General features: G+C 41.6%; 1 protein-coding gene and 1 long non-coding RNA gene across 3 annotated transcripts in view; one reads left to right on the top strand and one right to left on the bottom strand.

The window, feature by feature from the left end:
- The window catches only part of LOC135579376 (uncharacterized), a 104584-nt gene extending 91567 nt beyond the window's left edge, over positions 1-13017 (bottom strand). The window contains exons 1-2 of the long non-coding RNA XR_010472353.1: positions 12950-13017; positions 11573-11614 (exon numbers count right to left, since the gene is read on the bottom strand). This is a non-coding gene — a long non-coding RNA (uncharacterized LOC135579376). The remainder of the gene's footprint in view (positions 1-11572; positions 11615-12949) is intronic.
- ANTXR2 (ANTXR cell adhesion molecule 2) overlaps positions 1-22618 on the top strand; it is a 121159-nt gene that overhangs the window by 90125 nt on the left and 8416 nt on the right. The gene's annotated exons all lie outside the window — the stretch shown is intronic.

Here is a 22618-nt window from a genome sequence, read left to right as displayed (position 1 = left end):
GGCTGTCCTGTCTTTCCTGAAGAGGACATAGCCATCCATGACCACGTTCCAGTCACGTGAGCTGTCCCATCATGTCTCCATAATTGCCACCAGATCGTAATCTCCTGCCAAACAAGGTTTCTAGCTCCTCCTGCTTTTTCCCCATGCTGCGTGCATTGGTGTACAAGCATTTCAGGGAGCGAGCTGAGCATACAGATTCTACCCTAGGGGGATGGGAGGCCTCCCAGTCCCCATCAATTCTAGAGTGCTGCCCCACTGATGCAAGCCCACCTAGAACCCCATTCCCCTTCAAGTCTAGTTTAAAGCTCTCCAAGTGAGCCCTGCTAATTCCTGACCCAGCATCCTTTTGCCCCTGCAGGATAAACCATTCCCATGCATCACTGTGTGGACTGGTGTCCTATAAATCCAGCCATTATCAAAGAATCCGAAGCCCTGCCTGTAGCACCAGTCTCGAAGCCAATAGTTTACGGATTGAATTCTTCTATTCCATCCCACGTTGTCACCCAAAAATGGAAGGAGTGATGAGAAAATCACTTGAGCTCCAGACTCTTTCACCATCCGTCCCAGAGCCTTGAAGTCTTTCTTTATTCCCCCTCATACTGTGGGATGCAGCCTCCTCCCCACCTGTCTGGAAGATCAGCATTGGGTAGTAGTCTGTTGGGTGCACCAAGTCAGGGGGTGCCCTGGTGATATCCCTGATCCGGGCCCCGGGTGGGCTACAAACTTCCCTATGATGAGGGTCAACTCTGCATATTGGGCCCTCCGTCCCTCTCGGAAGGGAATCGCCTATTACAATCACCCTTCTTTCTTTCTTGTCAGAGGCTGTCTTTAGGTGTGGAGTTGACTGCCTCTTCCTACGTGTCTCTGTAGGCGGATCTTGCACCATGTCCTTACCTACCTCACCTACCTGCTCTTCAAGCTCCAGGGCTTCAAACTTGTTACGGAGAGGCACCTGGGGAAGTAAAGCAGGTAGGGAGGGGGGTTTCCCGTGACGCCGAATGGGAACTCACTTCCAATCCTCCTCATCTTTTAGGTCACATACCTATGCGCGACAGCGACAGGGCAGGGGCTGTCTTGGGTCTTCCACCTCTACCTGACAAGGTAGGGGGTCCGCCACCTTTTGGGGGTATCCCCCTGAGGCCTTTCTGAGTGGCACGCCAGGGAGCTACTCCACCAGTCTTATCTCTTTTTCACACTCCCTGATGGTCCTTAGTGTCTTGACCTCCTCCTTGAGTTTGGCAACAATGCTGAGCAGATGTTGCACCTGCTCACACCTCACACAGGACAAATTCTGGCCTCCCTCCCCCGGCAGCAGCAGGCTCTGGCACTCTCCACAGCCAGAGACCTGAACAGCCACGGTTCGGGGTAAGGTCTCTGTTTGAGTCGTCACAGTCTTTTTCAGGCAAGCTCTCTTCCTGGAGGAGACCATGGCCAGCAGCAGTCTAAGATACTGTCAATAAATGAGAGATCTAACAAGCAAGGAGGGCAGAACCTCTGTGCCCTACTGCACGAGCAACCACACCTGTTGCTGCAACACAGTATGGGTGGGCCTCACCACCTCATAGGTGCTTCCCCTCTCAGCACCTGGTGGGCAGTGACGTGTGGCTGCCCTCCTAAAGGCTTTTTAGAGACGAGGGTGGGGGTGTGATCACCGTCATCATGGTAACGGCCATGCCATGTCATCCACCCCCACAAGGACTGCCGGGGACTTCCAGGTTGCGATATTGAAAACGCGACCAGAAAACCCTCTTTCTTACTGCTGTAGCTTCGAGATTTCGCTCACGGCTCTGGCCGAGCTGGCTCAGTCAGCTGATCCCAGGAACTTTGACTGTCTCCTCTTTGCTGATAAACCCCTAGGGAGATGGTATGCCTCCTCTTCACCCCTCCAAAAGGGCAACCTGAGACAGAGGCTAACTACCTCAGTTCTGTGGTCTGAAACTTGCTTCCAATGAACAAACTTCAGTCACCTACTGGCTGAGCTAAATGCAGATCCCATCCAAATGATTGTAAAGTCAGCAGAAAAACACGAAAAGCACTGAGAGAAATTACTGATAATCGATAACCTGTTTGGTGTTTTTTTTTGCTGGTTGTTGTTTTTTCCTCAGTACATACTCAGATATAGTATTTTCTGTGCTTTTGTCAAACATTGCTTGCACTGGAAATCACCTGAAACAGCTAGTTTGGCAGTTATGAAATAACTGTGAGAAGTAAATAGAGTAATGCCAACAGGAAATCAGGTTCTGTGTTCACTAGGACTTTTGATTTAGGATCTCTCTCTCCCACATTGTGATTCATGGTCTGTCCTGCAATAAGAGGCAATTTCCTAAGTAACCTAACACTTGTGACACTTACTACAGAACCTATACATGCAGTACTGAAATTAACAGATGATATTGGTGTTTTCCTCTTCACAGCAGATTATATGTACTAGAGTGACTGTACCTTCTCAGGCCTGTAGTAAAATAATACTGACTGGGGAGAGAGGAAGAGCTGAATTTCCTTTTGGCATAACCGGAGACAGATCTCCTTATATCAGTGTTGAGTTTAGTCCTATGCATTTCAAGTTTTTGAAGATGATATTTTCAGGCGTGCTACTCAAATTTATGTTAAGGGTTCTTCATGCTGTAAGTTTGTGAAGAGCCTGCATTAGAGTTTTAAAGCACTGCTTTGGGAAGCTATTATCAATAGATATTAATTATTTAATGCTATACCTTCTGGAAAAGTTGCTTCATCACTAGAAAGTGACCTTGTTAGAAGAGGCAGAGGGAAAGAGAGACATATAGTGCCTCCTGAGATCAAGTGGAGTGATGCATATCAGAAGACACTAAAGATTTATTGTCTGTGGCAAAAGAAACACAGATCTCTGCTTGTGCAGTAAGTGTTTTTGACATCATACACCATAAAGAATGATTGGATACTGTAGGTTAAAAAGTGTTTCACTGAAGGAAAATAATAGACATTTTCATAGTGCAGTTTATATTAAGAGGTCTCACTGCCTGGCTGGGTAGCCTAGTTAGTTCTGAGAATGTTATGGGATCTTAGTTAAGTCAATGTCACGTTAAAAGACAACTGAGTAATTGAAGAGAGGATACTGAGAATTTATCAAAGTAAAATAAATGTAATTTAAATTAAAAATCCATGTTGCTTTTGTTTTGCCTTTTTTCAATAAGGCCTGCAGTTAGTGAACTAAAAAGATTACTGTAGCCTTTCACAATTGGCCTTAGAAAAGACACTGGGAAAGTTTAAATGATTACATTGCTCACAAAGGCAGCACAAAGTGTATTGCTGTGATGATCTTATGTATTACATTTGTGAGATTCTCTGTTCTACAACAAAAGCTGCCATCTTTGCAGCTATTGTTCAACATTTACTGGAAGAAGATCCCTTCTGACCTTGGTGATTGCTGGTACAAGTTCCTACTGCATGACATCCACACCACTAGGATAGTCCAACATCAGCATCATTTCCAAGCCTTGCGATAGAAGTTTCATTTATTAACCTCACCCTGGCCTTTCCCATGGATTTTTTTTTTTTTTTTTTCAGAGCTCTTTGTGCAGCACCATGCTTGTCTTCCAGTAATACTGCTGTTTGGAGTACTACTCTTGCTCAGCCAGCTTGAATGGTTTAAAAAACTTCAAGATAAATAGGAATTCAGTTTGAAATAAAAGCTAGGGAAAAGCAACCACTCAAACTCACCTCTCACTTTTATGAATGCTTCTGTTAGTTTGGAGAGCAAGGCATTATGGTCAGAAAGCTTTTAGATAAATCATAATTAGATACACGTGCAAATACATCAGCTAGGCTTAGGCGCACAATTAGGCACCTAATTATGTTGAAAATGCAATTGCACACTTAGCTAAAATGGCCACGGCTTCCTCTGAAACTGTCCAGTTGTTTCTGTCTCTTCCTTTGATGAGACTCTGGACTGTCACTTGTTGAAAATGCCCCAGCAAATGGAGGTGGAGGTGTTTTATGCAGACTGAGCATTCACTGTTCCATACTCCATTCCATATCAGCCATTTTGAAGAAAGAGCAGCTGCTGGGGCAAGGTTTCCAGGAGGCGTTTCCACTGCTCTCTGTCCATGCACTTCCCACGTTTCGGCCTGGTTTTGCTGCCGAGATGGAGGTGATGGTGCTGTGCAGTGTTGGAGGGGACAGGTGTGGCATGGAACGAGTCTGGCACATTTTACAGCAAAGTAGAGGTTTTACAATGTCACTTTAATGGAAAAAGTGGACAGGTAGAAAAAGATGATGTTACAGTGTTTCCTTGGAAGGACGAGAGCCCTGAGGTCGCACTGAAGTATCTGTGCTGATGCGTTCTCAGAGTATCAGTCCATAGAGAACTGGGCTGTGCCGAATTGAAATCTTGTGGAACTGCCTGTTTTTGAGGAAATGAATGTGGAGCCATCAGAGGGTATGGTAAGAGTGGAGGAACTGGTAGTTCCCAGCATCTCTGGCATCAGGCCATCCTTGGCTTTTATTTAGCCTTTTTTTTCCTCTTTCTGCTGTGACTTCTTTATCTTTCTTTTAACAAGGAAAAGAGAGGGAAAAGCCCAGCCAACTGTGATTTGTGATTCAGCTGACAGACAGTGTGTGATTGAAATTGCAACTAAGTTGATTCCAAGAAAAAAAGCAGTTTAAAATAACATTGTCACTACTCAGGGACAGCATTTTCTTTAGGGAAATGTCTTATCTGAGAATGTTGTTAATATTGCAATGCACTCAGGGCCTAAGTTTTAAGCCACTACTTTGTCTGAAATGATTTCTCATTGCTAAGGATCATATGTGAGAATTAGCATTTTAAAAGTAACAGTGTGCAAAAGTAGAAGGTGAAGCTCAAAACTGGGGAAGAACAGCTTTAACTTTTACATTAATACTACATAGATTATGAGTGATTGTTTGGCTTCATTCCTGTTTACTTTTGCTAAAAGTTTTCAACCTGGATTATAAAACATGACATAAGGGCAACCAGTTGAGGTGCACGATTCTCAGATCAAGAAAAGTTAATTGCATTTTTCATGTGCCTGTTCAACATGCTACAACCCATTTTCTTTATTCTTAGTCTTTTCATGACTTGCTAAAAACATCCCGGCTTCACAGTAGTGCCTCAGAAAGTCACTAATACGTACAGAATTACAACAGCATTTTAATTGCATGATCTCCAGAGATGCGTACAGAATGGTAAGAGCCCCTTCGGTGTGGTATGAAGGGGATACCTAAAACATAGTTTCAAAACCTGGGAAAGCAGAAAACATAGTATGTCTGCCTGGCAGCTGAGAGCAATAAACAGCCAAGCCCTAGTTTATAACCCTGATGGAGACAGAGATCACCATGGAAGAGAAGAAGCTTTAAAACAGCACTTGAGCCAAGAATGCCAAGCCCTAGATAAGCGACAACACTTGATTTTGCCTGGTAGAATAGCAAGAAGACCAGAATTGCAAAGTTATGCGTTTCACTGAATGATCTTAAAAGTTCAGAAAGAAAAAAGCTAGATATTTATAATGTTGAATGTGTATCTATACTCACATGCATGCACACACAAAACCATGCTTGCCTTTAAGGGCAATGACTGAATGTTTAGAGTGCTGGGAGGTCAGAGTCCCCTGTGGGGCCCCAGAGCCTGGCCAGAAGCACCAAACACTGAAGTGGCAGAGTCCAAGACATGAAAGATTTTGCCAGCAGTGGTCGATATGCTTAATATATTTAAGAGCTTAATGGCCTATTGAAATTAAACTGCAAATGTATTGTGCCAAAGTCTTCTGTCTGCCAACAGTCCTGTGAACTGCCTTCCCAAGCTACCAGTTTGCTCTCCTTGCCTGGTATTCACCAAAGTACAAACCTGTCCTTTATTTCCTTGAGCAAAGTATTTTAACCTTGCTGTTTACCAGGGACAAATTGTTGAGGGAGATGGGTACATGTGAGGATGATTTTGCCTGAGGTTAGAGATACATATCCATATTTCCCCCTCTTTCTAATCCTTGAAATGTAATATTGTAAAATTCAGATATTTTTTCTCCTACTGCAGCATTTTTTTAATGTTCAGGTGATATAATTTTTTAAATGATTGTAATATGAGTAATCTTGCATAGTGCTCAGTATATTAAGCATGCTGAATAAGAAAGAAGTGGCCCTTAAAGCAATCATTTCTCTTTTTTAACACTATGTTAATTCCTCTGAAGGAGTATCTGGAATTGAAAACTTCATGTCAAAATCTGAGAATGAGACTCTTTTCAAAGAACTTAACAGCCACGGAGTGACGATAGGTTACCTGCCACCCCCCTTTCTTAAAAAACACTATAAAACCATAGAATTAACCCTTAAAATATCTGTGTTTTTTACTTTTAAAATTAATATAATTTGTACAAGCTGAGGTGCTACTCAAAGATACTTCGTGTACTTTAGGGGATCTTAATTAGCTTGATTTGAATATACAAAAAAAAAAGGTTTTTACGCAGATACTGGAAGATACTGTCTTTGCCTGACCTTCATTCATTTCCACCCCACTTGCAATGATTAAACCATGCAGCTCTGCAGAGTTTGCATTATCATTCTTGTGTTTACAACCAGTACTAAATGCTAGGGAAAACTATTATTATGCTTGGGAAAAAATTCAATGTTTCACATTTTCCCTATTTCTTTCCTACATTTCCAAAGAATGTGTCCGTGTTCCAAAAACCCACAAAAAGTTCTAACAGTCATTCTGGTTCTTGTTAGCACTAGAGTTAGGAATCATACTTGTATTTGAGGAAGTTAGTTTTTTTTGCAAATGGTAGAGAAATGGTAGGACTTGCAGTAAAATACTTGTCCCGCTTTTGGTACCAGAACTAATTAAATATTGCTATTAAGCACGATGTGCCACACTACCTGCACACCTTGATACAGCGGCTGCTGGCTGCAGGGGAGCAGACATCTAGGAGACCTGCTGATGCTTAGAAGAGCTGAAATTCCTCTGTGGTCTGTCAAGCCCTGTGGCATGCCCTCATGCGGTCCAAAACGTCTGGGATTCCTTTCAACTATGACTGTAGCTCGGGAGCACCGAGTTGCCAGCCTAGGTGCAAATGGTATGTTAGTTCTCGGCTACAGGGGGACTGTCCTTCCCTGGTGGTGGGCTGAGCAAACCAGATGATTAAAATCATCCCACTTGAATAGTTGAGCTAACAAATGTAATTTCTTAGAAGCAGCTCTGAAATTCTGCCTGCACGCAGCTGCTAACACACTGAATCTCTTACAGCCTCTATGTGGCTATTTTGGTTAGGTGCTTGGTGATGGTTCCACATGCTGCTATGTTCTGTTGAGCTCCTGCTGTGTCTAGAGCACCATATTAAACCAGGACAAGCTCATGTCCATTTTTGAGATAACGTGTCAATACAGCTGGCTTCTTAATGCCTTACAGAATTAATGCATACAGTACAGGACATACTACCTGCTCTTTTTCATACTTCTCTGAAACACAAGCTGGCCTCTTCCTCCTCCTGTCCTGTCCTGTTGCCAGTCGCAGAGCAGCCAGGAGATAGAAACGTATGAGAAAGGAGGAGTCACTTGAAGACACTACTTCTGTGTCCCAGGAGGGGACACAGCATCCCATCTTGAAAACACGGTTACCACAGGTGGCATCACCTCACTGTGGCTGTATCTTGCCTGAGTGGGCTCAAAATGGGGCAGAAGCTCTTGCATCCCTTCCTCCTCTTCAGGTTTCCTTATCATTTGTTATTATCTCTATTATAGTGGAAGAATAGCTACTGTATTTTCTTATTGTCACTTTCAGGTGTGCAATGATTTATTCCCATAGTCTGTCACTGAATTAAAATCTTAATTAAGCTTAGGCCACTTTTTTCTTCTTTTTAATTAAGTATAACAAAATCACTTGTCTGTGCGAAGACATAAGAAAAAGATAAAGAGCAGAAACATTTTTTCCTGATCTGTATTTGTAGTAGTGAAAAGTCTTGGTGAAAATACCCTCTAAAAAAGATAGGAAAGGTTTTTTTTTTCTTTTTTATTAATGTTAAGAATTTATTCCTCCAAAAAAGTTTAAGGCTGCTATGCAGTCATATCCTGTGTCTTCTACCCAAGGAATTCCTGATAAAGATTCAGTCTTCTTTCACTGAGATGGACAGTGCAACTGGGTGACCTGCACCTTAGGCAGAGAACAAATGCAAGTAGAAGCATTCACAGTGAAGGCTTTCCCTTTAACAAATACAACGTATGTCAGGTGGCAGAGTGCTATCTGACTGAAAAGGAGCTAGAGCCAGAGAGGTGGGGAGTGACTATACTAGGCCAGATCAGTAACACAATGCCAGTGTCCATTCTTCACACACAGATATATACCTCTTTACTTGCTTGCCCTCAGAAACTGCCAAGACCCCATGACATATTTCTGGTGAGGAGAAAACAATTGCCAGTACCCCTCTGTAATACCAGGTGCTGCTACTTCGTTTCCTCTCTGTGTTTTACTTGCTCATTAAGAAAAAATAAGGGAGCATGGATGAGCGCAGCTACAACTGGATTTTGCATTTAGGTCCTGATAAGAATGAGAAGTCACACACAAAATAACAATTCTGGCTATTCTGATTTGAAAAGCCCATAACCACTGTGGTGTAGTACTTGAGGAAGGGGTTTGGCAGCCAGCTGAAAAGCTACCAGCCATCTTTCTAGCTCAATGCATAGTCCATGCTTAGCTGTGTGCCCAGAGTTGTTCATCAGGACCAGCAGCTTTCTAGTCAGCTTCTTATCCGGGCTCTTACCATAGTAATGATAACACATTTAAACAGAGTGCTGTTGTACAGGAAACCGCAATAACTCATGTAAGTATTTTCTTTGAGTGTTTCCTGGTGCTAGTCCCACACCTGACTTCTGTAGTTCTTATTTACTTTTATAAGACACCAGGAGATGACACATCGCAGTGATGTCTTTGATGCACATAACAAACACTGCTTCAACATAAAACAATAAATCATAGTAAAATGCAGAATTAGTAGCAGATTTGGCCTGTGGTACACTACAAACGTCTGTCCTGGCTTTGCAGACACAACTAAAATTTTAAACAGGTTAGGTGGAAAGGGTGAGCTCAGCTGCTCATCCTCTGAATGTTTTGCTTCTCCTTCTTGCTTATGTTTCACACACAGCAAATGTTACAGATTACAGGGTTTTCCCCAAGCAAATTAGAAGTTTGTAATAAGCTCTCCTAAAATATCAAATGCTGCCAGCAGGGAAGTGTAAATCCATAACTTTTAGCACTGAAGAGATTTTTGCTTGGTCTTCCTTCAACGTTACCCATTCATTTTACTCTTGCCTCAACTAGCCTCTTCAAAGGCCACAGTTTTGTGGAAGAAATGTAAGCTGGCTGTTTTCTGGGAGACTAGAGCTGAGTTAATGTACTCATCTGCAGGGAGGAATCTTTCCTAGCAAGTGCTTTCAGCTTTTGGAGATTTGGATTCAGCCAAAGCTTTTTATCTGGTCTGTGTTGTGTGGGTGTAGGATTTTCATCTAAGTTTACTTCTGACGTTTACTCTGTAATGCCACTTTATAATTCCTATTTGTTACAAAAGTCAGCTTCTGCAGTTTCATTAGTGTTTATAAAACATGTTATTAATTGGGCCTTTATTAATAAGTCCTAGGAAGAAACTTTCAAACCATCATAAGTGCATGTTCTATGCCTTTCCCTATGGATACATGAGTTATTCCTTTTGCTTGAATCAGCTGTTTACTGAGCAGCTTTTTTTAAAAAAGCCTGTCTCTTTAGTCATAACTAAACCCATTTCCTTCCACATTAGCCTCATCATCCGAGTTTAATCTGCACTGTCCTTCGGGAGAGGAGGAGCTCTGGCATGTGATTGTTTTAATGTCCAAGTGGCAGACTTTCAAATACGCAAGCCCATCTCTGGGCTGACAGCTTACTCCAATTAAGGCTGACACTCTGTCCTTAACTCATCCTCTTGTGCGTAGGTATTGCAGCACATATGGTACGTAACATCATGTGCTAATCCGAGACCCCTGCTGTACCTTTGCATGAAAGGGAAGGGAGGGAAGAGGGGTAGGAATGAGTCTGGTCCAACTCTAACCTGATTTTATATCAGGGTGTGTGCACCAAGCTCTGTGGACATCCTCTTTCACACAGGCGTGTGTGGAAGAGAACCATCTGTCCCCATAAATTCCATCTCATCTGATGGAGAACGTACTTCCACGAGCAAATCTGACTATTTCAGTGCAATAGGACTGAGATTTTCAAAAAGGTTTACAGGATATGAAGTGTTTCAGTGGGACTTGGAGACCAGGTTCTTCCGTAAATCTCGTGTTTAACATTTGCATGTTGAGGTTTTCTACTTAAGGGAACTTTTGGCATCTTTTACATTAATTTATAATGCTGTGATGGCTGGGTTGCAAGCACTGCAGGAAGACTGTTTATTTTAACAAGACTTGGCTTTGAAATAAGATTTGATTCAATATAGAGACTGACTACATTCCAATTTCTCCTATCAGTGTTTTTATTTTTAATAGGTTTTACAGATGTATTTCCTAACAAAATTTTCCATTATCTTTACATTTTACATATTTATTACATGACACTGACAATATTTTGTACACCTTCCTATGTTAATGGTGCCTTAATGTTGCCCTGTGGATTTTAACAGGATTACTCAAGGAAAAAACCCACTTCATTGATGGCAGCTTCTGTTCTGTTAGCTGAGGTATTTTGTTCATACCATTCACAAAGTTTACAACTTTAAGGACTGTGGGAGCAAAAAAATGGGCCATTAATTTGTCCATTACAGCAAGTAAGATTATATACTAGTATTCAGCTCTGAAACTTCAGTCAGTTTGCAAAGGTGTAATTAGAAAAAAGGATTTTTAGACAGGCGAAGTGGGGCTTAACATGGCTATTTCAGTAATAGCCATGTTACACACAAATGACAGACTTACATACACAAATGACAGACTGGCTTGATTGAATTATATTACAACTGGTACAGGACCACTTACCAACATGCCTGGGTCATTTAAAAATTATGAAAATCATGTAGCAGAAGTCAGCCCTTTACTAACTGCAGCTAAACATACGTAAGCCATTTTAAGACAGTTCACACAGCTATCTTTACTAATTTAACTACATTTGTTTGAAAAAATAAATTGAAATATGCAACTAATTACAATAATTAATCCTACCTTTTATTTTTGCAAGATAATTTTTATTTATAAGTTTATAATTTAACAGTGTAGGCTTTTGGTTTATTATGGTTTCAACTAGAAATACCTGTCATCCTCATCAGTGACAGGATTTTAAAAAGGCACCAATCTACCCATATTATAATTAAATTCATGCTTAAGTATGTGTGTGTTTCCAGCTTTAGAAGGTAATTGTGCACACCTCATTGCTTTTTACTTCGAAATGTTGCTGTGGTCATTTACCAGGTAATTTCAGAGACAAGTTCTAAATTACCGGTGATTTCATAAAGTTTAAAATATTCATACCTAGCTCGAGGATGACTGGGCATTTTCTCCTGCCCTTCCAAACAGCAAATTAAACATTCATGAAAAAGACCTGAAAGAATGGGAGGTGGGGGGAGGAATTACGTACTCTGAAGCGCTCTCAGGCAGCACATTTTCACAGTTTACCCTGCTGTATAACAAACAAGGTGTTACCATAGCAACAGCCACATAACTTCATTTTTATATAACAAATGACATACCTCATTTCCTTTCTTAAATTCACCAATTTGATTTATCACCGGATTGTAAATCTTACCTTGATTCAAACATACTGTACCATTTCTCTACTCTTAATTAAGGAGCTCTTTTTATTGGTTGTTAATTTTCTTTTTACCAATTAAAAAAATTAAATAACTTAGCCAACGATATTGAGATTATGAGGATGATGATAATTTCTTTCAAATTCCTTAAAACTTTTTTCTCCTTTTCTTGTTGACATTTCCAAGCATCCACTCAGGGAGAAACAAGTAGGCTTGGAGGCTAAGCCTATGTAAAATAATGGTGGTATATATAAAATAATTGGTAGTGCATTTCTTCACATCTCAGTACTGCAAGATGGATCAGCCATCTTGCTATGGCTAGACTTGGTTATTGCACATTCAAAACCTAGGATGCAGCTCTGTGCTGAATCTATTTCGCTCCCTGTACCAGGTAAGCAATGAGTACTTCTATATACCGAAGCAGAAGATCAGTAAGAAAACCCTGCACAATCACAGATAGGGAAGTAAGAGAGAAGGTCCTCTAGGTCAGAAGGTAGGAACCTACATTTATGTCAGAAGGTGGTCATTTTAAATTTGTATCAGTGCAGTTTTTCAGTAGAGGCCAGTTGAAGTACTACCAAGTATTCAAAAGGCAATCCCTAAATCAAGTGGAGGGTCTTCCTTCCTTGACTTCAAAGCTGACAAGTTGATCCCAACCTCTACATGGCAATGCTCTGATAAGCCTTATATATGCTGCAAATGAAAAACCAGATGTTTGCTCTCCAAAGCTCTGAAAAGTTAGTTTCACTGTCTGAAACTGTCCTCAAGGGTGTTTCCTTCCCTGCCATGTGTTAGAAAAAAAAAAATATCAAAAACCAGAAGCTTTTTATAATGAAGCAAACATGTTTTTGTGGTGTGGGCTATTTTTTCAGTCTGCTGCTAGTTTTTAAATATAAAGTATAGCATATGCTCAACATGCAACATATGGAAAGAAAGATAAAGCAAATTTTGAATTCCAAATATCATATTCTTAGTAGAAGAGATTCCACAGTGTGAAAGTGGTCATTCAGAACAAAACAACAAAAAATATTTATTATAGATAAATATTTCTAAAAGTAGCTCTAGTTCTTCTCTCATATATCCTGATGTACATCTGACGCAAGAGAGTTCAAGATAGCACACAGTGTAAAGAAGAGAATGCCAGCAAGTATTTTGAGGAATAGATCAGTTCAGTATGCCTGTAAGAGCATGTCTGAAAAACTGACCTTCATGCAACCATCCAAGAACAGCCACTGTTGCTTTTATACCTTCTGTGTCCTCAGCAGACTGTGCTCCCCAAGCTCTTCCCTCCAGGGAATGGCTCCAGAAGCACAAAGTGAATCTTCGTCCCCTATTTCAGGCTGATCCAGGTGGGAACGGGTCAGTGACCCCCAGGGTGGGTGAGTGGCCTGAGGGCCACGTGCCTTTCTCATGCACCACTGCCTCCAAAACCTGCTCTCAGCACTGGTGAAGCTTAACGGCTTCTCTTGTCCTGATGGAGCTGCTGCTAAGAGCTTACTGTTGAAAACCATGTCCTGCTATACAAATGCCATAGCAAAAAACACACAGATTATTTTACCCTTATATTCCCACACACATTCCTGCCCCAGGAATGCAAACACCTAAGCAGCAAGCACTGGCATGGGAGGTGAGCCCATGAAGGAGACGTGCTGTATACATGTGAGTCACAAGCTCTACTCTACAATATCAGATCTCAGTAAAAATACACTGTGAACGGACCATGCAAATGGCGCAGAAATAAAACTGCCAACATTCCAACATCTTTTCTTGCTGAGAGGGTCTACTGCTAGGTCATTCCAATTTCAGAGAAAGTTTAAATTACAAGTAAGAGAGGGTTCCGTCAGTTTTGGCACTGTCCAGGCAAACACAAAGATGAGACCTTCTTTGCAGCAGAACACTTGATTCATCAGCTTCAGTAGGAACTGGGTTCAGCTCAGAGGTGGCTTCTTAGCCCCTTTGCCAGAAGCTTGTGTACTCTTTCTCTAATAAGGGTCAGGCTGGGTAAGGCACATTATTTTTGTTGACAGACTGACATTGCATTGATTTAATGAAAGTAATTTTTAAGCCAGATAATTATCTTTTAAATTCATAGCAGACAGTTATGCTCATTTTAAGAATTCTTTCATTTGTATTTATATCTGTTCTTTGTATTTTTTAACCTACCTAGTTAGGACAAATTGATCCAAACTGCTATCAATTGAGAGTATGCACAAAAAGTTATTTTTGTTTGGTTCAGCAATACTGATCTTAAACAAAAATATAGTAAAATGAGAAAATATTTGCCTTTAGTTCACAACCTCTTAAATGACCAGACCTTATTCAACTAGATGAGAGAGCTGCAGAGCTAGGAGCAATTTAACTCCTGATGCAGATGTAACTGTACTGAGGGGAACAAAAAAACAAACAAAAAAAACACCAAACCAAAACAAACACAAAAAACCCAACCAACCAGAAAAACCCAACCAAACATAAACAAAAAACAAAAAAAAAACCCCTGAATATTGGAGAGGTGCTCAGGATGATGCCTGTCAGTCTGTGTCCAGAGACAGGTGTGGACAAACCTGGACCATGATGCTTTCATTGGCTTTGCCAGAAATTCCCTTCCCTGCACTGGCATTAAGACTTTCCTTGTCTCGCAGATAGACAGAAACAGAAGTTTCAGAGGCCCTTCTCTTGAAAATACCTATAGAGACATTGGGGAGAAGGAAGTCAAGGCAGCAGGGGGTTGTAGGTGGAGACTGCCTATGAAAGCATGGCTGTTGGGTACTGCTTGCTACTCTGACACTGTTAGTAATAAACCTTTGGTCTTTGCAAAATGCTTCGATTTCTCAGGAATCCTGGAAGAAGGTTATTATGCTGCTGCTTATCAGTATTCTCTGACTTGAAACAGGGAATAATGTTTGTTTATTATAACAAACAAGACAACAGACATTTAAAAGCTAGTAACAAAAGAAAATGCTCACCTCTCCCTTTATTTATAAGAAAGAAACCATAGCAGGCTATTTCACACTTAAATTTTTTTGACCAACAGATGACTCGGAATGGAAAGCAAAATGATACACCCAGCATGGTGACATCTGCATTCCTATATTCATTCAATATTGTAAATAACCTTCAATACTACCTGACAGATTAATGGCATCACTCTGCCCAAACTGAAACATGACTCAGTGTAAAAAGACCAATCCAAAACTATCCCTCAGACCGCAGTAGTTTTTTTCTCCTAAGTCTGGCCAGTTTGTCTTCCCTTTGAACATAAGGGTAGCAAAATTTATCTGAATACCACAACAGAGTGAAGCAGCTCTTATTTAGAGAGAAACACTCAGAAAGGACACAGCAGATTTCATCAGCAGTTAAAATGAGGAACATCAGTGCAGGTGTTTGTGCTCACCAGTGTGTCTTCTTCCCTGAGATCCATTAGTGCAAGCAGCAAGCATAAAGCTCTAGGTACCATCCTTACTGTCTCTCTGTCTCTCTTCCTCCCCCCTCTTTTTCTTTCTCCCTTTTTTTTTTTTAGTGCACTTGCAGATAAATGCCAGTCATTTGGCCAGAGCTAACTCACAGAAGGTACAGCAGGCACAGATGGTACTAATGCATAAATGTAATCTAGCAAAAGGATGCCAACACCAACCCAGAAAAGGTTCCAAATAACTGCAGTGCACTTACAGGAATACAGTGATTGGCAAGGTGAAAGCTGAGATTTGCAAGAGCTTACTGTTCCCAAATCAACAATAGAAATTTTACAACAAATGAGCATATTTATTTATTAATTTATGAACTGCAGTTAATACCAAGATCTCTGGGCATATGTATAATAAAGACTCAACAAAACCCAAACTCATTATACATATTACACCCATCAAAATAAAAGAAGGGAGAAAGAGTAAGGTGGAAACTGAAAAACAGAATAGAATCCAGTACCATGTACCCACTGCCCCAGGAGACTTGAGAGATGGGCTGCTTAGAGAGATGCTTAGAACTCAAGTGATCTAGACAGTGCCTGACAGCGACAAAAGCAGATCCCATTTGGGTAGCTCTGTAGACCATATACATCCTAACCTTCCTCAGGATTCAGAGCACAACTCTACCCATACCAAATCCTTTTTCCAGTAGTAGCTAGTAATGTACACTTAGGAAAAACATACAGGGAAGAGAATACATGCAATTTGAGTGTGTCCCCATGGGACATTTCTCTTAGCTTCTGGAGAAGATTAACATCTCCACTAAGCACATCTGTAGCAGTGAGGAAAAAATGAGAAAAAATATTTTTCCAATGAGGAAAAAACATTTCAGAGAATGCAAAGTTCACCCCACATACCCCACTCCACAAGGAAGGAAAGGAGTGCAGTTGTTGAAGAACTTGAGCAATGTCTCCTTACAGTGCACACATCCTAGACACTGCCAGCACTGCTTGTGATGGCCAGCTGCTTGGTAGTCCTGAACAGGAGCCTGTGATAGACACCACACTGTCATAATACCATCTGAGGACCAGCTTCTGATCTTATTTCCATGAGCTTTACACTGCTGACTTTAAAGGAACTATTCCTAATTTACAGCAAGACAATGAGATCAGAACCAAAGCCTAAAAATTAAGCTGGTAACTGTGACACTATGACATCCAAGATAATTGTTAACAAATGCCTTTCTAGAAGGAAATAAGGAGTGTACTGCTAGTTATCAAGCTAATCCAGGACAACAGTCTTTCCAAATTACAGACCTCTTGGTAAAGAATTACTACAGAAACCTGGTACATGTGTGCTTCCCACCCTGTCTTGCTTGCTGGAGTAACTTCTTGTACAAGGAAAGCTCTTGCATTCCTCTCTTCCTCTGCTGGCTACCAGTTGATCCTTCCATTGTGCAAGAGCTCTGTTATTCAAAGGCTGCTCTGACCTGTGCTTGCCGCAAGTAGCTACAGTTCACCAGAGCACTGTGACTCCATGCAGTGCATCTCATCTATGGTCTATAATGTCCAAATCAGAAGTCATGATTTTAAAATGTATGCAAGGGGTGCAGACATGCAGCTCTCACTTGTAACAGTTTGCATTACTACACAGAACCACCAACTCCTAATTCAAATGTGAGACAGATACGGAAAAGCATAACGGCATTTTGTCTTTGTCCCCATTTATTAGCATCAGAAATAAGCACTTTTCATTGTAATGGACAAATTACAGCAATATCTTTTCCTCTGTTCTCTGAACACAGTGGATTGTGGGACAATGGCTAGGGCTTCAACCAGTAATAACGCTAGCAACAACAGCAATAAATTAGCACTATTTGAAATATGCTTGACACAAATAATAGACACCTTTGTAAACTGAGAGGAAGGCAGACTGACAGAGATGTGTATGAACACGAATCAGACAGATTCATTCTCCTCTCATAATCCAGAAGGTCTAAATCAGATGTGGAAGATGCCACAGGAGAAAATATCTTATGTGGTCATTTTAATTGTGGTGTTGCATGAGGGTTTGCTTTTCAGCAAGGGTTTAGGCTGCCCCTTCTAACACTGCTCTGAATGGAAAATTGTTTTCTTGGGAGAGGGGTGGAGGAGGGATGTCCAAATATCTGTGACATTTATGATTTCTAATCCATTTGAATTAAAACAAAAGCCTAATGATGGTCTGTGGGGATTTTTCTGCAAGAGGGAGAGCTGACTCACTGACGCGTGCTCACCGTACCAGGGAAGCCAACATAAGTTGAGGGTGGGGAACAGCTTGGCATTTGCATTCTTTACTGGGTCCAGTGGCCACTGTCATTAATGCTGAATTCATTATCACTGTTAAGGATCCAGCTATCTGATAACACTGCACAGACTTCACTTGGTGAAGTGACAGCTGGATCACAGTGGCATCTAGAGGGCTGCTACATGCAGTGTGTGTGCAGGCATTTGCGTGGCAGAGCGAGAGCAAGATTCATGCCGAGGCTCTGTCTTTCCATCTATACAGCAATCTCAATCTAAGCAGTCACAACTGTAGTAGAGATGGGGAGTATTCCTAAAGGAAGGAGATTTTAGGAGAGGCTTGAAGGAACTTTCTTGAGTTGAGGTCATGACATAGGAGAAAAGGAGTTTGAAGAGAGTGGTTCTTCTGACAGTTAGTTTATTTGTTGTTACCTTTGATAAATTGCATTCTTCCCATTTTGAGTAGTTGCACAGAAGGGAACGAGGAAGAATAATGGAGATGTTCGACTTCTGCTTTAGAGATGCCATCTCTAGCCACTGTAAATTTTTTATATTCTTTGCCTTTTTAGATGAAAAACACCCCAAAGTGCCATGTTTTGATATGTGCTGGTTTTAGTGGGCTTAAATTTGGGCTCTGTTTCTGATTTTCTGAGGTTTAAAACATGATGCATCTAGTAGCATATATTTCTCTTTCTTTACTTCCTACAAAAAGATGCAGAGGACTCAAGGAATTATTTAGGATGTTAACAAGAGAAAAACATTTGGCACCAAAGATCAGGCCTGCTGTCAGTTTGGCCAGAGTTCCCCCAATGTAAATGGAATCTCCAGTATTACTTATTCCTGACAAGGACTCATTGTACAAAGTTCTAGAGGAGCTCAAAGAGCCAAGATGCTCTGCAGAGAAATCCCCCCTCCTCTTAATTCAGCACCCCCACCCCACCACAGCAATGCATGTGTACCTCAGAAATTAAGGAAGAACTCTCGAACCTCCACCTGGCAATGAGTGTTACAATCCCACCCCACAGGTTTCTCACTACAGGAGAGCAAACTCTCCCAGTGTCACCTCTGCATATCACTCTAGGGATGATGGGAAAAGAAATGTCCTGGTTATCATGCCCATGTGAGGGAGCGTTAGTGCTGTGTTAGGTGTGTGCTCGGATGGCTGCCAGGACAGAGATCACTTTCCCTCTGGCAGTGAGAACAAGCTTGATCTGCCTTCCAAGGCATAATTAGATCTGAAGGAGAAGAGCCCTCCATTGGCAGGCACTTGCAATGGGAAAACAATAATGTGTCCTTCCCTTCAGGAAAGAAGGGTCAAATCTCGCCAGGCCATGGTGTATTTCCAGGGAGGCAGAAGCACTGCAAATGAGGGAGGTTTACTGCCCAGGGGTCAGATGGAGAGCACTGGGCCCTCGCTCCAAAGAATCTGTGGCAGAGAAACAGGGGCTCTCCAGGCCATTTCCACATCCCTTTCTTTTGCATAAGCAATGCTTGCCTTGTACGAGGAAAACAACAAACTCCTGCCCTCTAGAGACAGGAGACCTCCAGCTCTGCTGAATAAAATATTTGCCACAACCTCCTTTTGAAGCAGATGCTACAAATGCATCCAGTTTTATTCTTCCCTAAGGCCCACACAACCAGCTCAGCAGCTCATCACACTCTCTTCTCCCAGACCTGGAAGGCCAACTCGCAGGAGAAGCAGCTTGTCACAACCACTCTTTTTCAAGGCAGTAGTTTATTTGGAGAACTGCTTAATAAAGCAGTCAGAGAAAACTTGGCAAAGAATGATAAATCCCTCCCATTACTAAAACCTGTCTAGGAAGGATGGCAAATGTTCATGCTAGTTTGAGCCCTTCCCTTCCCTTCCCTTCCCTTCCCTTCCCTTCCCTTCCCTTCCCTTCCCTTCCCTTCCCTTCCCTTCCCTTCCCTTCCCTTCCCTTCCCTTCCCTTCCCTTCCCTTCCCTTCCCTTCCCTTCCCTTCCCTTCCCTTCCCTTCCCTTCCCTTCCCTTCCCTTCCCTTCCCTTCCTGTCTGCATAGCTCAGCAATCCACTCCCCTTCTTGTCCTTCTCTGAAAACTGGTCAGGGCAAGAGCTACCTCTCTGTTATATAAATCACGGAGTGACTGGCACTCGCTCTAACTGATTGTGTCCCCTTCTTGAGCAGCCCCACAGACAGTAAGTCTGTGCAGATGCAGGTGTGTAGCTGTACAGTTCCTGTGCTGCTCATGTTTGACTTCATTAACAGGAATTCTGTGTGAATGAAGCTTTTCGGATTACTCTGTGGAAGTTTTAACTTGGAATTTCAAAGGTGGGAAAACAGTCTTGAAAGTTTACCCCTCCATTTTTGCTCTCAAGTACCAGAGTCTTGGCAGAAGCACCCCTTTCAGTGGCACATAGCATAATGAGCTACAAAATCCCTTCACTCCTGGGTTTCACAAGATTATACCACTGGTAAACGTGTACTTTGAAGATTTTGTTTGCTGTGGCAACTGTGCTAAAATGTCCATATGTCCAGTTGCAAAATAAGCATTATTAATGGGGTGAAAAGCTGTTCTTAATAGCATTTTCTCACAGCTGCCTGTGTACTAAAAATACTACAGATAATACCCCTTGATTCCTCACTGCACAAGTATTTTCATTTATGTCTAAGCAAAGTGTGAATGAAGCTGATACCAAGTCGTGCCAGATCACAACAGAACAGCAGAATTTTACATGTGCACACTTGCTCTGCATCACTGAATGTTTTCTCCAAAGATTTAGCAAATTACATCAAGACAAGATTTACCAACACAAATGCCTAAATCACAAGCACTTGAAAAAAAACCCACAAAAAATAACTTAGCAACTTTGTTCAACAGTAGTGGACTGCTGAACTGAGACTATATCAGATATAACATATAAATAGGTTTAAGATACTGGCAGGGCTTCTCCCCACAAATTCTTACTGCATAATACTTGTATGAAGCGAAAACTTTGATGCAGATGGCTACAACTGAGCTGCATATTTTTCTGCAAGAAATACTTATCTAACACAGCTACTACAGACTCTTGGCCATTCATGATGCATTTTATATATTTATATAGCATCTTTAAAATACCTATTTTGAACCTATTACTGGCAGTTTTGTTTTTTGACCTAAACTCTAAAATACAGTGTGTATTTGGTGCAGAAAGACAGGAACTGTCTTCTAGAAGAAGTTAGTCCTGTCCTTTTGTGCACCTTCCTTCACTTGCCTACAGTTAAAGCAGGATCGAGGGATTAAAGGTGGCTATGAAGTCAGACTCAGCTACCGATTTACCTGTAATTGTGCTGGCACATTCTCCTCAAAGCAGTCATGTTTTAAGGCAGATACTGCCAGTTTTCATTGTGAAACTACTGTTCTTGAAATTCAGATTATGTGACTTTTGAAAGTTGACCTAGAGGACTTTTAGAATGCTTGGAAAGATCATGAGGTTCACGCACACATGCTAAGGAGGCCACACTACATAAATATGGGGATAATAAACAAGTTATATATATGCCTTTCCACTTATCTCAAGTTACTGGCAAAAATTGCTAGACTGAAAAAAAAATCTTTCTTAGGGTAAAAATATATAGCACCATTCATCTGTAGGTTGTTTCTTTTTATTATGTGGTTGTTATTTTAGGAAGATTTTTGAGCCCACCCACTGTTGTTCTTGGGGTTCAGAGCTTACTTCAACTCTGTCAGTGATATTTCAGCCATCAGTTAAGTAATTCTGGGGGGGAAAACCTCCTCAGGCAGCCCTAGAAATGAGCCTGATGTCTGCATCAGTAGTGATGTGTAGTAGTAACATCAGTTCAGGATAATTCCTCTAAGAGATTAATTGCTGATCTATTCCATGAAAAATGCTACTTCCAGCAGTGTATACCACTGCAAGTCATCTTTTCCCAGGTGCTAAGTATCCCCCACCATAGTGTGCTTCAGTGATGCTGACTCAGACTTCTCCACTTCAACTTTTGCAGCTGCCTAACGGTGCTGCCTCAGGATGGCATCTAGTGAGCCTGGAGCCACCGAAATGTGTGGTGGGTGGTCTTATGCAGGTAATAAAGGAGACATATACAAGGACAGGCAATTCAGACAATTTAAAATTATTTTGCTCTGTATAAAATAACCATGCTGGTAGCAGCACTCTTCTGCAGAGACGAGGTTTCAGCAATAAGGGCTTGGCAACAGATCACACAGGTTTCTGTTGACAGAAGTGTAAAGCCTATTCCACATTCTTAAAATGTTCTGAGCTTCCGGGGTCTCTGGGACAAGGGATTACCTGATCGTCAAGGACAAAGAGCGAGCATGAGAAAGAGAGATCTGAGTTAAAATCTCTGAATGCTATGTAGAGCTGCACAGACATGGGTGGGTTAGCAGCTCTTCTTCAAAGTAAACATATAAATCAGATATCTTGGAAAAAAACCCTATATGTATTTAAACTTAACTTCAGTTGTATGCACCAGCTTGTCAATGGATATTTATGAGGCAAGCGTAATATTATAACAGTTATAGCAGTGAAATACATCCCAAGCGGGGAGCTAGTAAAGAAGTGCACGAATGTTAATGCTGGTAGAATTTTAATGCCCAGGAGATGGGGCAAGGTGACACTAGCTCTAGTTAATGTTGCTTTTGTGGGCTGCAGCGAGGGAAGATCACTGATGTCCCTTTCAGAAGGTTGTAACACAGCAGGGCTTGGCTCCTGAACCCGACACTGGTGTGTTGGCACAAGCTGCTGTCTTGTTCCACTCTGTGGTAAAAGGTTCTGCTGAAGGGAAGCAGTGGGATGTTTCCAGAAAGGAGATATCCACTGCCATTCAGCCCTTGTTATGGGACTTTGGGGAAGGTGGTGCCAGTGCTGGAATCTCAGTGCCTTATCTGCATCCCTACCAGTCTTACGCCTTTAAAAGGCCCTTCTATTGTCACCACCGGCCATAAGTGTGCAAGTCAGGAGCACACACAGGAGTTTATTATCCCCAGTAAGCTCTGTATTGGAAGTTAATGATTCTAAAGAGGTTTGGAAAGCAGGAAATTGCCTGCTCTCTTGCATTAGCAAAGACAAAAAGGAATACACTGTCCTGTCCTTCACTGAAAAGGATGAATACCCCAAATTTTGACTCCTTATAGGAAGGCAAACTGCTGGCTGGGCCACATGAAAATAAAGTGTAGGAAGTAGAACGAAGTAA

Source organism: Columba livia, chromosome 4, assembly GCF_036013475.1.
Source record: "Columba livia isolate bColLiv1 breed racing homer chromosome 4, bColLiv1.pat.W.v2, whole genome shotgun sequence".
NCBI lineage: Eukaryota > Metazoa > Chordata > Aves > Columbiformes > Columbidae > Columba > Columba livia.
Note: the sequence above shows the minus strand (reverse complement) of the source record. Positions and strands in the feature narration are given on the sequence as shown.